General features: G+C 43.6%; 1 protein-coding gene across 5 annotated transcripts in view; it reads right to left on the bottom strand.

Annotated features, from left to right (window-relative positions):
* LOC139755020 (paired box protein Pax-2-B-like) overlaps window positions 1–11,074 on the bottom strand; it is a 146,759-nt gene extending 135,685 nt beyond the window's left edge. For all 5 annotated transcript variants that reach the window (XM_071672947.1, XM_071672949.1, XM_071672946.1 and 2 more), the window contains exon 1: window positions 10,939–11,074. The gene's annotated coding sequence lies outside the window, so the exon portion shown is untranslated. The remainder of the gene's footprint in view (window positions 1–10,938) is intronic.
* Between the last annotated feature and the right edge of the window lie 3,074 nt (window positions 11,075–14,148).

The raw sequence follows: 14,148 nt of genomic DNA, 5'->3' as shown, positions 1-14,148 counted from the left end.
TTTGTATTTGGATCAAGTGTTTGCTCGTAAGAATACGTGTGAGAGATCCTTGGAGAAAGACATGCATATGGCATTATAAACCTGTGGAAATGTGTGATAGAATTGGCAGAGAGGCTTCATTAAAGCTGGCGCGGACAAATGTGGTAAATGGAGGGGTACTTGATATTGTGAAATGGTTATATAAGGAAACTAAGGTGTGTCTCCGTGTAGGGAGAGAGGATGATGGGTGATTTCCGGACCAGGTAAGTCTGCATTAAGGAAGTTTGATGCCGACATGGTTGTTTAATCTGTTTAACAGTGAGGTTTTGAGGAAAATTGACATAATGGTTTACGAGAGATGGACCAGTTTGCAGTATTCTGAAAGTTAAGGGAGTAGAGGGTTACACATCAGCAACTGTTTATGAACGACATGGTTTTAGTGGTAGACACCACGGTAGCTACAGCTGCTGGTGACAGAGTTCGAGAAAGTGCGTATAAAACAGAACGTCGAGTCACTGTAAATAATAGTGATGCACTGGGGTGCAGATGAGGAGTAAGGCAGAATGGTTTGAGTTAGTCTCCAAGGAGAGTGACGTATGCTACAGAGATGAAGAGGTTAATATGGGTATGTTAGAAGGCATAGAAGTACAGACAGTTTTGTATGGATGCGTCATAGAGCTTGAATGCAAAGGGATGCAAGAGTGTGGATGTTCAGCCACAAACACCCAACAACTGTACAAGAAGCAAAAATATTACCAGAACAATCTCACTTCAGTGTACCTCAAGCAATTCTTGGCATTCCATTATCTACTATCAAACCCCACATAGAAATAAAAAGCTCAATCCTGCTCCACATTTCAACAGCCTGTACTTACCAATTTCCCCTGCCCCTAAAAAACGAAAATGATAAAAGATAAGCACATCGTAATGATTCTACATGCACTGAGCAACTGCCCCCTCCAACCTAATTTTAAACTCCACTCCACCAAACATGCACACACCTGAATCTACGCTCCTCAAGAAAATATGAATTACCCTGTCTCGTATGGGTTGTGGAAAGCTCTCATCTCCATCATTACAAACACAGAAACATATTATTGCAAGACCCATCATTCTCAGGATGCAACTTCCATTCTGAAACGAATGAACACGTAAATGTGTGTGTATGTGTATATTTGAATGTAGATATGTATGTATGTATGTATGTATGCATGCAAATATGAAATATTCATATGCATGTGGCCTCTAGCTACCCAAAGCCACCCATATGATGGTAATCTTTGGTGGAGTACGAGTGACATCAATGCTCCAATCTCTGGCCATCCATACTACGACACGGCTGGAATAGAAGCGACGTTACCGTATCAAAATTAACGTCAGGTCTACATTAGTCGTGTGGCTGGATTTGCGTCGCTAAAAGCTGCAACAGTGATGACCATAGTAACACACAACAGATCAACCATCGCGTAGCTGGATCTGAGTGAATCGAGCGACACTATCATTACCCGATCCTTGGTCATCTTATGTCACCATCTTGGGCCACCACGCTGGGTTACCATTAGCCTTAGGACAACACGTATAGTATGACTGAGCAGGGAAGACTCGATCTTAGGGGCAATAATTTCACCAGAACCCAAGTCCTGGTTCACCATCTGTCTCTTCTAAACACCTGTCGTGAGCTTGGGTTTAAGTTGGCCACAAGCAGGAGTAGCGACGTCATTATCAGCTCCTCCCATTGGCTTCGCACAAGTTCTGAATAGCAGGGTGATGTTCGGAACTGTCAAGTTCACCAACTGACATATTAATCGTCATTCCTCAAACTGGGTTTCCCCAATGCCCTTGTGTTTCTCATTTATCTAGTCTCAATTGTACTCTTCGTTCTTTCTTTCATTCTTCCCGTATCGATCGACAAAACTGGATACCCTCTCGAGATGGTGACCAGTTTTTATGATAAATGAATTAGTCTCGTTACGAGCAACCAGTTTTCCTTGTACGAACGGTATATCTCGTTGATACAATTCACCAAGGCCAATCAGGCAAGATGAAACTATTCACTCCTACCAGTCGTTCTCCTCTGCAATGATCAACTAAATGTCACCGTGTAAATGTGATTTTGAAAATATTCATGTCCGAGAGAGAAGACAGACAAGAGCCAGTAAATTAACCGGTGGAGCAACGTCACAAACATCCTCCTGGTTGGCCAAGGCCCCGAGACACCCACTGAATGTAGTCAAGTGACTGAGTTTCTAATCGTCGACGTCATCTTTGCTCCGGAATGCCCATGTGGTCTCGTGAACGCATGTGGTCGCCACAGCCTGGCTAGCGTAGGTAGGCTGGGTCTCAGAAGAGTATTATGCTTTGATGCTCGGGAGTGCTAATGGAGAAGTGTGTTGGTTATCAAGTTTATTTTTCCTTTGTTTATTTAAATGGAGTGCTACATAGTCAACTTTCAGATTCCAGTGCATCATAATACTTTTCTAGTGCCATTGGTTGGGTCCATTCTAAAAGTGAAACCTTAAATGTGTGTGTTTCATAATCCTCTCCCGTTCGTTATCATATCTGTAATGGAACTGGCAAATAAGTGAATGTATGTATATATAAACACACACACACACACACACACACACACACACACACACACATATCTATCTATCTATCTATCTATCTATCTATATATATATATATATATATATATATATATATATATATATATATATATATATATATATATATATATATTTACGTATTCCTATGAGTCCACGGGGATAATGAAAGCTGATAAGTTCCCAAGTGCACTTTCGTGTAATAATCACATCATTAGAATATAAACTAAAGAAAAGCTATGACTGCTTAATTTACTCTAGATTTTGTCGGCATTACAAGAAGGAGAGGAACATGATGTTAGTCTGCGGCTCAGCTGTGATTTACGAGGTACTCATCATAATCCTAGCTCACGAAGTGGTCATTACAAAAGAATATATTTTTTTTCTTTTTAAATTGTGTTGTATACAAAAACCTTATCAAACCTGTAGGTAGTGTGCGTCAGATGGCGTTGGTAACGCTTTGGGCAGAGGGGAGGTAAAACGTAATGCTGTTGTCAATGACGGTGCTACCAATGACAGGACTCAACACTTTCGAAGTGCTAGCGAGAGGACTTTTTCCCCATCGTTTTTTCCTCATAAAACTAACAATACGCAGGCGACGGGTTGCGTCGCTTAACTGTATATGAAGTCGGTGAAATTGGTGGAGAGGAATATAGTCACAACTTCTCATCTTTTAGATATATCTGTTCTTTTGACATCCCCATCCACCCCTCTGGAATTTTCCGAGCAATGACGCTACACACGAACACTTTGGATATCTGTCGCATATCATTGTAAAGCCAGTAAAGTTAGGCCAGGTAACATGTCAGGCCTTATCCCTTCCTCCCTGCCCTCAATAGCCCTTCCTGCACATCCCCCGGCCACACTATGTTCTCCCTCATCATGCCCCTACCACACGGCTCTCTCTCACTAGGGCTTCCATCCCCAACCTCTCGCCCACAGGGGCGCGCGTGGGTGGTGGCGGCTCCCTTTGACTGGTTGTACTTCCACTGTAGATTAACCCTTTGGCGTCCTTCCTGTGGGTAATTATAAGTTATTAACGAGTCTAGCGCTAGTGACCATGGGAGGAGGGGGGGGGGGGCAGGGTACAGACAGTTACCGGGATAATTATCTGGTAATAACTCGTGAGTGTGTGTGTGTGTGTGTGTGTGTGTGTGTGTGTGTGTGTGTGTGTGTGTGTGTGTGTACATAGCTACGTTTACGTATTTATGAAGAAGGTAAGGGGATGAGATATGTGCTGGTATTCATCATCTCTCGTAACTACACGTACAAGATTTTTTTTTTTTTCGCTTCTGGTTGTTTTACAGTGTGTTTACCATCCGAGGGAGGGAGAGATATCGAGGAATTCCACAGAGAATGTATGCATGATGTCTGGGGTAAGGCAGGTCCTGACCTGATAGTAGTTCAGCATTACCTTCTGAGCGATAGATGCCGACATTAATCATGCTGCCTTCAACTAACTTTTATCTTCTTACACACACACACACACACACACACACACACACACACACACACACACACACACACACACACACATATATATATATATATATATATATATATATATATATATATATATATATATATATATATATGCTTGTATAGAGGCCATCATTTTGCATAATGATGCACTCAGCTGTTCAGAGACACCTTATTAACCTTCCACATGTCATCACATTCGTTTTCGTTAAAGATTCCTTTTGATAGAAGGTAAGGTAAATATGGCAACAGCTGCTACTCAACATACACTTATCATCATCAACATACGCGCGGGAAACACAAGCACAGCACCGTGATATACCATCAATTTCCAGTCAGCAATACATAGTGAAAGAGTGGATCGTACATGTAACGCACGGCTCAGCTGTGACGAGGAAGAACATATCAACTGTACGAAAAAAAAAAAGGGGCGAAACAAGTCCCATGATCAACCACGTACCCCCTGCAGAAGTCATGGGAGAGGAGGATCTAGTTACCACACTTGTAGTGCGTCACACACCACCACCAGACTGGTGTTCACTTTGAGGGGCTACCCCACCCTTCCTCTCAGGGTGATGGATGGGGGCTTGGGGTGGCTCATGATGGGGCCAGGTCTCGTGAGGTTAGGATGAAGGTATAGTGGATGGGGGACGGAGAGGGAGGGAACAGGGACTTTTATGGTGATTATCGGAGAGGGAACAGTCACTTATTTCCTGCCGGAGCTGGTGACGAATAGAGAAGAGGTGAGCGGGGCGACCGCGATTAGGACATCACAATCTTCTTACCAGAGTTGTATGTTTGGTTTAGAGGTAGAGCGAGATAATCGCGTTCGAAACGAAGCCAGAACAAAATTGAGAATCGGAGGATGATATGGTCGGGAGGACGTGTATTATAGTCCAGTTTCAGGCAGAGGGATGAGAATGGAGAAGGAGTAATTGGAAGTGAGCGGAGGAGTTAGAGAGGGTGTTTATGATTTGCAGGCTGTTAAATGGGAGCTGGCGGATAATGTGTAGGGAAGATGGGTCAGTATGGTGTAGTGGTAGCGTATGGCTGTATAGGATACCAGGGCGGTTTAGGAGACTTAATAAGGATCTCAGGAGTTGATGGAGAATTTACTGGGTGTTTAAGCGACCAGATGGGTTTGCTTAAGGCGGTTGGTTTGTAAAGCTTAAGGTTGGATGTGACCGGAATAGCGGAGTTTGGAGGTGACGAGTGTGCCTAACGCTTAGGTGCAGCGAAGGGAGGGTTGGGATGATGATACAGCTGTGATCGAACAGGGATGTCATGGGGGAGTTCTGGTACAAAATGACATTAGACGAAAAGCTTGCAGGGATCAGGAATACAAAACTGTGCTGGGGATGGCGAAACTTGCCAGGGAAAGACAGTGCTTGGAGGGATAGGACTTCCTGACACATGATGTGGAATTTGGAAAAACAGTTTTTAATGAGTTAAGTCAAGACAGAGCAAGACAGGCAGAGACAGAACAGGGAAGGGTGATTTCCTTATACAGAACTTATATAGAACTTTGTGGAGTGGGATCGGAAAAGGCAGAATTCACATAAAATAGATTCAGGAGGACTGGACTCAGAGTGAGAGGAAAGAACTAGGTTAGAGAGAACAAAACTGGGCAAGATCGGACTAGCTTGGACACAAAGGACAGCAGAGAACCCAACTGGTTGGGACTGGTCTGAGGTAACTGAACTTGCGAACAAACCTTAGGTCAAAGAAACTGATTGTACGGAGTATGATATTGCAAGAAGGCAGGCTGTGACATAAGTGACGGAAACAGAACTCGTTCGGAAAGGCTAACGGAAAATAGAACTTGCATGGACGAAAAACGGCTGGAGAAGATTTTGTATATTAAGACAGCTAGGGGTAGTAGAGAGAGACATTACTAGGAGAGGAAGGGCTAGTACAGAGAGGCATTACAAGAACAGGAGGGGTCTAGTAGAGAGAGGCATTACTAGAACAAGAGGGGGCTGGTAGAGAGAGGCATTACAAGAACAGGAGGGGTCTAGTAGAGAGAGGCATTACTAGAACAGGAGGGGACTGGTAGAGAGAGGCATTACAGGAACAGGAGGGGTCTAGTACAGAGAGGCATTACTAGAACAGGAGGGGGCTGGTAGAGAGAGGCATCACAAGAACAGGAGGGGTCTAATAGAGAGAGGCATTGCTAGAACAGATGGGGCTAGTAGATAGAGGCATTACTAGGAGAGGAGGGGGACAGATAGAACTTTCAAGGACAACTCGGGGCTTGGGTTGACAAAACTTCCTGTGGAACTGGACCAGCAGCAGCAGAAACGGTAATTACCACTTCTGAGCTTCCGCCAGCGGCTCCAAATCCACCTCGCCGCTTGTTGTTATTGTTCTGCTGTACTGATCATGACTTTGTGCCAGGGATGCTGACCATGACATGAGAGACGTTTTGATTTATCAAGAACTACTCTAGGTACCTTTGTTGATATCTAATATTTCTGTCTATCTACTTATCTATCATCATTACTTCATTCCTAATCTAATGAGAGATGGAGCAGGTACTTAAAGTCTCCCAACATCACTCACACACACACACACACGCATATATCCTTGACTTGAGCTATAACTTAATTTGAGCATGAACGAAATTAAAGTGCGTATTCTTTTAGGTATTTCTAAGGTATTGCCGACTATGACCAGACACATTTCTCGAATACTGAAGCAATTTTCTTTTTCAGGAATAATGAAAAAGTGGAGTAATGTAACCAAAATCTAATTCCATATCTACACATTGCTTTTCAACATCAAAAAATTAGTAATAAATAGATTTGTATTCTTTGGTCGACTTTGGATGAGCAGGTTCGAGCAGATGTCCAGGGCACACATCAGTTACGTTCGCAAGTTCATGATAATTCGTAATATCTTTAAGACAATTCATGGACACCCTGTGCAGCATTTGAGTCCTTGAGACGACAGTATATTAACGACGAGCTGAAGGTTGTTACAGTTCAGTTAACGGCTCCGGACTCCCAGCACTGCAGGTCACAATCTTGCTAGGCACTGAATTTTGTGTTTCTTCCTCGCTGGCACGGAACAGATCTAGTATAGATAACTGTTTGTCACATAGAAAAGAACGTTGTATTGTTTTATTTCCTTCAGATAGATCTACTCAAACTAGCTAGTGTACTTAACAGAAACCAACGTAATGACACATCGTTCTTTTAACTGAAGTCAACAGTATCGCAGTTAAACCTTTTACAGTCACTTGGACTTAGCTTATCATTGACATATCAGTGATTTCTAGGATCTAGTGATCCCTCCCAGTGTCCTCGTAGTCTCTACACACTTTTCACACCCTCCTCCTACCAGCCTCTACTTCGTTCATTCGTCTGTCAAGCCTATATTCAGGTTCGAGTTCACTTTTGAATACATTCATGTGAGTCTGTTTACGTAGTCTTATCTGATTCCTCATTGCTTTGCTTCATCTTAGATTTTTGGGGTCATCTGTCTTTTAATCCAGTGACACTGTAAATCCCTTCGCTCATTTGACTTTGAATTCATTTCTCTTCGAAATCATCACACTCTTGCTCTCCTTGTATACATTATGTATGTAAATCTTCGCCTGTAGCGAGATATGTTAAGAAGTTTTACCCTTTGTATCATCTATGATATATTTGATATAGGGATGATAAGAAGCTGGACTTGGACGTACCAGCAAATAAGATGATTCACGTCTCTAAGCTTTAGGTAAATGATATTCGAGTAACTAAACAATATCAGAAAACCTGTCCTAAGCCTAGGTAATATGACACTGAATGGTACGTTTACTCTTACATAAACGTACAATGCCCTCACAGTGCATGCCCATATGTCTGTTGTGGCGGAAGTGTTTGTGGAAAAGAGAAAGAAAAAAAAAAACATAAGGAAAAGAGTGTGATGACGTCATGTTGAATGATTATTTTCACTTGGTGCTTTGTAGCGTCCAGTTGTCAGTATGTGTAATGCCAACTCATCCACTGGTAGGTAAAAAGAGTAAAGTATTTTTCTGTTTTTCGATTCGTCAACTTAGAGATGGCTAAAATCCATTTCATTCGAAGTGCACTCGTTCGTGAAAGCAGTACTCTTCAGTGTATGTTCTATATATATGTAAGCTTTTCTATAGTCTGTTTCAAATTAGTAATGGGGAATTGCAAGCTGTGTCAAATGAAAAACCAGCCGACAAGTACTGATCGATGTTCACCCGACCTCCTAACCCGCGCTTAAGTAGTAGGTATCATAGCAAGAATAGCTCAAATGATCCCATCAGGATGAGTCAAAGCCCCGTTGAGAGCCGCCGCCTCTTCTCCTCTGTGGCTTCCCTTTGACTCGGGGCGACAGGGTGGGCGTCGGGGTAACTGAAGCGAGCAGGTGGTATTGTCCCCACCCTGTGGTTACCAAATTTATGTGTCTCACCGATATGCTCATTTTTTTTCTATCTGTTCCACGTTGTTTCGTCGTTCTCCTGGGATGTATGGAGAGGATGTACACAGTATTCTGAACGTTGTGATCGTGCGGAAAAATACCAAGCGATTATCATCGGAGTAAAGAAAAAGAATTGATATATCTAAAGAGGAGAACTGGTGCGAGGAAAGAGTGAGGGGTGCAGCTTCTCACCCTTTGGTGCGACAGATGTGTAGCGAGACATGAACCCAGCTGACTGGGGGGGCGCGTGTTCCAGGATCGAGCTGGGCAATTTCAAAGTCATCCTATATGAATACATTTAAAGGGAGAGGCAGTCACCCCCTCTAATAGGATGTTGTTATGAATTTTCACAGATGATTGTTGTTCGCCCAAAGGCAGGAAGCCAACAGACAGCTGATAGCCTCATTACACGTGAGGGTACTATTATTTACTGATTACAGGAACTCTACCGGTAGCTGTGGGTATAGAATGAGGATGCTTTGTTTCGCTTATTCTCATTACCACCTAAATGAAGAAGTGATATACATATAATTTTCTAACCATCAAAACGTAATGATGATCATCTTTCATGGCGAGGTTGTGAGTAACAGCACTGTAAGAAGAAGGAAAGTACGTACTTATAAACATTAGAGGTTTCCAAAAAGCAATGTATTCTGGTCGCCAGATGACTCTCAGGGGCCAATTTTGTTTCTGTTACGTGAAAAGTGAGAGAGAAAGAACCCATGATTCTGAACTTTGAATACGTCTTAGATATTGTATGTGTTGTCACTGTCATCATAAGAGCACACCGTGTTGGTGATGAGGATGTTATTACAATGGTGATATAGTACCAACCTATGGATTCCTTATTGCTCTTACTCTTTATCCAGACTTATGCAACTTTGTAGTCCATTTAAAGATCAAATTGAGTTTGAAATGAGATGATCATCAATTGTCATGCTGTTATATGAGGTAAACTATTTTTTTTTTTAGGTGTGTACGAGTGCGAATGCATCTGTTAGAAAAAGAGGAACCATACCCGTAGAGTTTTTCACACTCTGGATGTAGTAGTTCACATCAATAATCGTCACTCATTTCTCGGCTTGTCACCCCTGCTGGCATTCTGTTGCTTCTTCTGTCACATTCGTTTTTTTCTTAAGCTTATATGTATTTCAGCGATGTAATGACTTCAATCCTTGGGCAGATTAAGGATTCTGAACTTCAGAGACATTTTCAAATAATGTATTTTGTTGGTAATGTCATCATAAAAGCAAACGTTGTTGGTTCTCCGGAACTACAAACAAGCTACAATTTTTTTGCATTGGAAGGATTTAGGTTCGAGCAGTGAATATTTCTTATCAGAACAAAGATACATAAATGACTGCTAATTTGAGCATCATTGTGACTTCCGATTTCTTTGAGAATAGTCTGGTGCTGTTTAAAGTCATATGAAAAAGTTTTCAATCACGTTTCTCTTAGGACGTTATAATGTACCTAGTATTTGTACTTCAGCATTCTTACCTTAATTGACCATTAATGAAAGGCGAAGGCACTAGGAATCAATGATGGATCCTTATATTCTGAAACGTTTCTTGTATGAGCTTTATGAAGCGACGATAAATTAGCACTAGAATGCAGTGTTTAGCTACGTCGGCAATATGTACGTAGTGAAGACTTGCAGAAGTTTTGAAGTAAAAACTAGCTGCTTTTATAGTTCCACCTGACAGTCTCACGTGTTAAATCAAATTGGTGTAGACTCGTTAAATAACAAACATTTTTCAGGAAGTCCAAAGGATTCCTTGCATAACTTCACATGATATGAAGGTTTTAAGATCCATCATATTTGCGAGACATTCGACTGTGCTCACCTCTCGGGTACGTGTGATGAAATCACGAAAACTTAGTGTATTCGACGAACTTACCATCTCAGGGGGATACAAACGCATTATCGTCCTACGATTCACATACAACATTCACCTCCATAGACTAGAGTGAAGGTTGGAGTGTTGGAGGGGAGTAAGAACTGCTCAAATCACAGCACAAGGAACAGTGCTTGCAATTTTGGCTGTCCCTCATGGATGGCAGAATATTTCGAAGAGAACTTGGCGTACATGCACTGAGTCACTTTCCTCACTGGTCAGTCACTAGACTTATATACATAGGATCGTGCGTTGCGTCAACCAGATCACTGGAGTGTTGTGCTAACGATCATTTGGTACTGCCTCGCTACTGGCTGTTAACTAAGTGGTGCCCATGAGGCGGATGGTCTCTCGTTCCCTGCTTACTTTTGACACACAAACTAAGATCTCACATAATCAAAGCCTCAGAGAGTTGTGTCTGATAGGATTTTCACACTGGAAGTAAGAATAATTTCCTGTGAAAATCCATCGACCAAACCCTTCTTATGGATTATTTTACCTCCCTCCTACTGACGAGAGATTATCCAGCAACCGGGTCTTACCAGCAAGTTATCCAACGAGCACTGAGGCACTGGGACACGGACAGGCTCGGTCTGGTGGGGCTGCAAGAGCAACCGTAACGCGCGACTGGCCGAGCGAGCGGCTGCCACTCAACTGTGCGAAGAGAGAGAGCCCCCGACGGCCGCCCTGGAGTACGCTGCTCGACCCACCCCTTCGCCTCACCCGCACCGCCCCCGCCCTCGTGTTCCGCCCACACCTGCTCCACCCCGACCCGCCCCACTCTCCCGTCACGCTTACCGAATACTCCACCAGACATTCACACGGCCAAAGTCACTCTAGCGCTTTCTAAACTCCTTGAAATTTTCTTAGTTCTTCAATTTTTTTCCGGTTTCTAAGTCTGATCGTTTTGAAGTTTAATATCTGATAAGATTTTTTCGGTACTTCTAAGTATCAACGATAAACATGGTATCAATATGTGGCGCTGGTGTGGCCAAGGGTGGGTGTAGGAGGGTGGTGATACGAGGTGATGACGTGAGGGGATGCACGCCGTTGTGGTCCCTCCTCCAGCAGTCGGCCCCTCCCTTCACCCACCGTCACGTCTGGGACTGGTGGTGTGACGTCAGCACGGCTCCCTCCCCCCACGCCGTAGCTCGGCTCCTGGCAGCAGCATACAGTAGCCCGCGACGTGGCCCCAGCGCCTGACGCACCGCTCCTGCCTCCCTCCGTTAACCACAAACACTACTCCCTCCGCAATGCCTCCTGCTGAATCAGCGTTTACTTTGTTTTATGGTTTTAGAATCACATATACAATCAGGATTCACTTTTATCATTTTCATTTCAAGAATTGTAAATGTATTTGTCAAAATCTTTATTCCTATGATTTGCAGTGTCGATGTTAAGCTTGATTTTGCTTGCATGAACATCTCTGTCTCCGTACCACGTCTCTCTGATTTACCGATCTGCCACTTGAGACTACCATACCCAGACAGAGCGTCCTTGTTTAGCCAGCCGTGTCACATGACCTTCTGAACTTTGCTACACAATGTCAACCGTCTCGCTGTAAAATCTTACCGACCTTTGTGTCTGTCTGCCACCCATAGTTCTATCATTCCTAAATGTGTCTCACTTTTAAGTCGTTACCAATTAGTTTTAATTCCTGAAGATTTTTTCTTTATCCCGTTATACCATAACCAAGATTCGTCTAGATTTGAATAAAAGTAACCCCACATTCTCACTACTGAGACATCCTTCTCCACACCTACGTGGCCACTACAACCATCTACTGTGGCACTTGAACCAGAGTTTAACTCCCATAGGTGACTTTCTACGTATAACCAGTTGAACTGCATTCCATTTTCTCTTAACTTCAGAGGGACAGTTTTTAATCTCTTTATCACCCTGTTAAACTTGACAGAAAGGGTTTTGTGGTGTGCACAGATCCAGTGACTTGAATCATGAGGTAGCGCTACGCACAGATAAGTCCAATGTGGCTGGTCTTCTGGGCTCAGCATTGGTTCACCCTGAACCCGGCCCCGCGCACCCTGCCAACCCTCACCACAACTGATTAATGACTGTCCATATCCGCCCTAGGTTCTGACCCCTTCTCCACAACACGTCCATGCCTCGCGATCGTGTAGGTCCAACAAACAGCAAAGTTGCGTATTCGTTTGGGAGCGTCACTATCAAATAACCCTTCCACCACACCTTAGTTATTTAACTATTCATTTTTAGTTATGTCATCATTCATTTCTTTTTTTCTTACCGTCTATGATACATTCATGATATGAATATCATGTTGACCGGTCTGAAAAAGTGGCCGTACGTTTGAGAAAATTTGCTCCATCGGCGCAGTGTGAGCAGGAGATTTCAACAGATAAAGGTAGTGATCAACGTGTTCCTCCCTCAATGAACTGTATAAAGCTATGTATTCTGCTTTTGATCTTGGTTAACAGTTTACAAAAAAGCAAAAGATGTTTATGATCCAACACCATCAACACACATAAAGTACGATCCTTGCAGGCCTCCTGCACCATAGTAAGCGTTTTAAATCTTCAAAACTCTATTTCAAAATATACATAAAACGTTTTGTCAGTGTGTCAGTTATGGAGATACATGAATTCTCCAAAACCAGTTGGAAAGACATTAGTATAAGATAATGGGTATTACTAGTGTCAGGCAACCTCTAATGTCGCTGAAAGCAGCACCGGATCAAGTGAACAGCCACTATAAGAACACGATGCAATAACATTTGCTGACTCAGAGTTGATGATGTCTACTTTGAAATTGTCATTCTACGATCCCGAGCAGGAGTTGGGCGGCAAGACATATGTGAGGAGCACGGTAAGAGTCTAGTAAGGGGTAGCAAGAATTAGGCGTCAGGACACGGATGAGCAGCCAGCGCGGCAGAAGGCCAGGTGGTGTAGAAGGCGCGAGGCATAAGCGAGGAGCGCGGTAGGAGGCCAGGTGGTGGAGAAGGCGCAAGACATAAGGAAGGAGCGCGGTAGGAGGCCAGGTGGCGGAGAAGGCGCGAGACATAAGGAAGGAGCGCGGGAGGAGGTGTAGAGGGCGCGAGACATAAGCGAGGAGCGCTATAGGAGGCCAGGTGGTGCAGAGAGCGCGAGACATAAGCGAGGAGCGCGGTGGTGTAGTGGAGGAAATGATGTTGCAGGTGACCTGGGGCATCACACTCGTCCACAAGTTTTCACGTCTGAGTTGTTTCCTGTCTCTGGCATCTTGGAACTTCCTGGTCTGCCGTCGCACTCGCGTAGGACCAGAACAGTCCTCCTCGCTGAGGCAGCATCCGGGGATTCCCTGGAACTCTTGTCCTACCTCCAGCCAGTTTAGTCCCCGCAGCCATTGATGGGCGGAGTGGTCAACACGCAGCAGGACCTCCTTGCTTAACGTCCATTTACCTTGCTAGGGAAATCCCATCATCCGTTAAGAGCAGCATAATCAAAACATCAGGAGAATATCTAGTTTACTGACCTCCTTGGATCTAAGAGATTCCCTTCAGCAAGTAGCCGGAAGTATGGCCATCATTAACGAGTTCATCCTGGCCAGAGATGGGCACATGTGTGAGCAGAACTGCGCCTTCATAATTGTGGGAGACCTGTAACCATCAATTTTGAAGGATTGGACCCTTAAAGTGAATGATAAAATCGAGAATTGCCTCCTTTAACTACGGATGACTATTGTGATAGTTACAGAAATTTAAGCACTTTTGTTATTTCCATTTTGTAGCAGACAGAGAA

The sequence above is a fragment of the Panulirus ornatus genome, chromosome 18 (genome assembly GCF_036320965.1).
Source record: "Panulirus ornatus isolate Po-2019 chromosome 18, ASM3632096v1, whole genome shotgun sequence".
In the NCBI taxonomy this organism is placed as follows: domain Eukaryota; kingdom Metazoa; phylum Arthropoda; class Malacostraca; order Decapoda; family Palinuridae; genus Panulirus; species Panulirus ornatus.
This window is presented reverse-complemented; position numbering and strand designations above follow the sequence as displayed.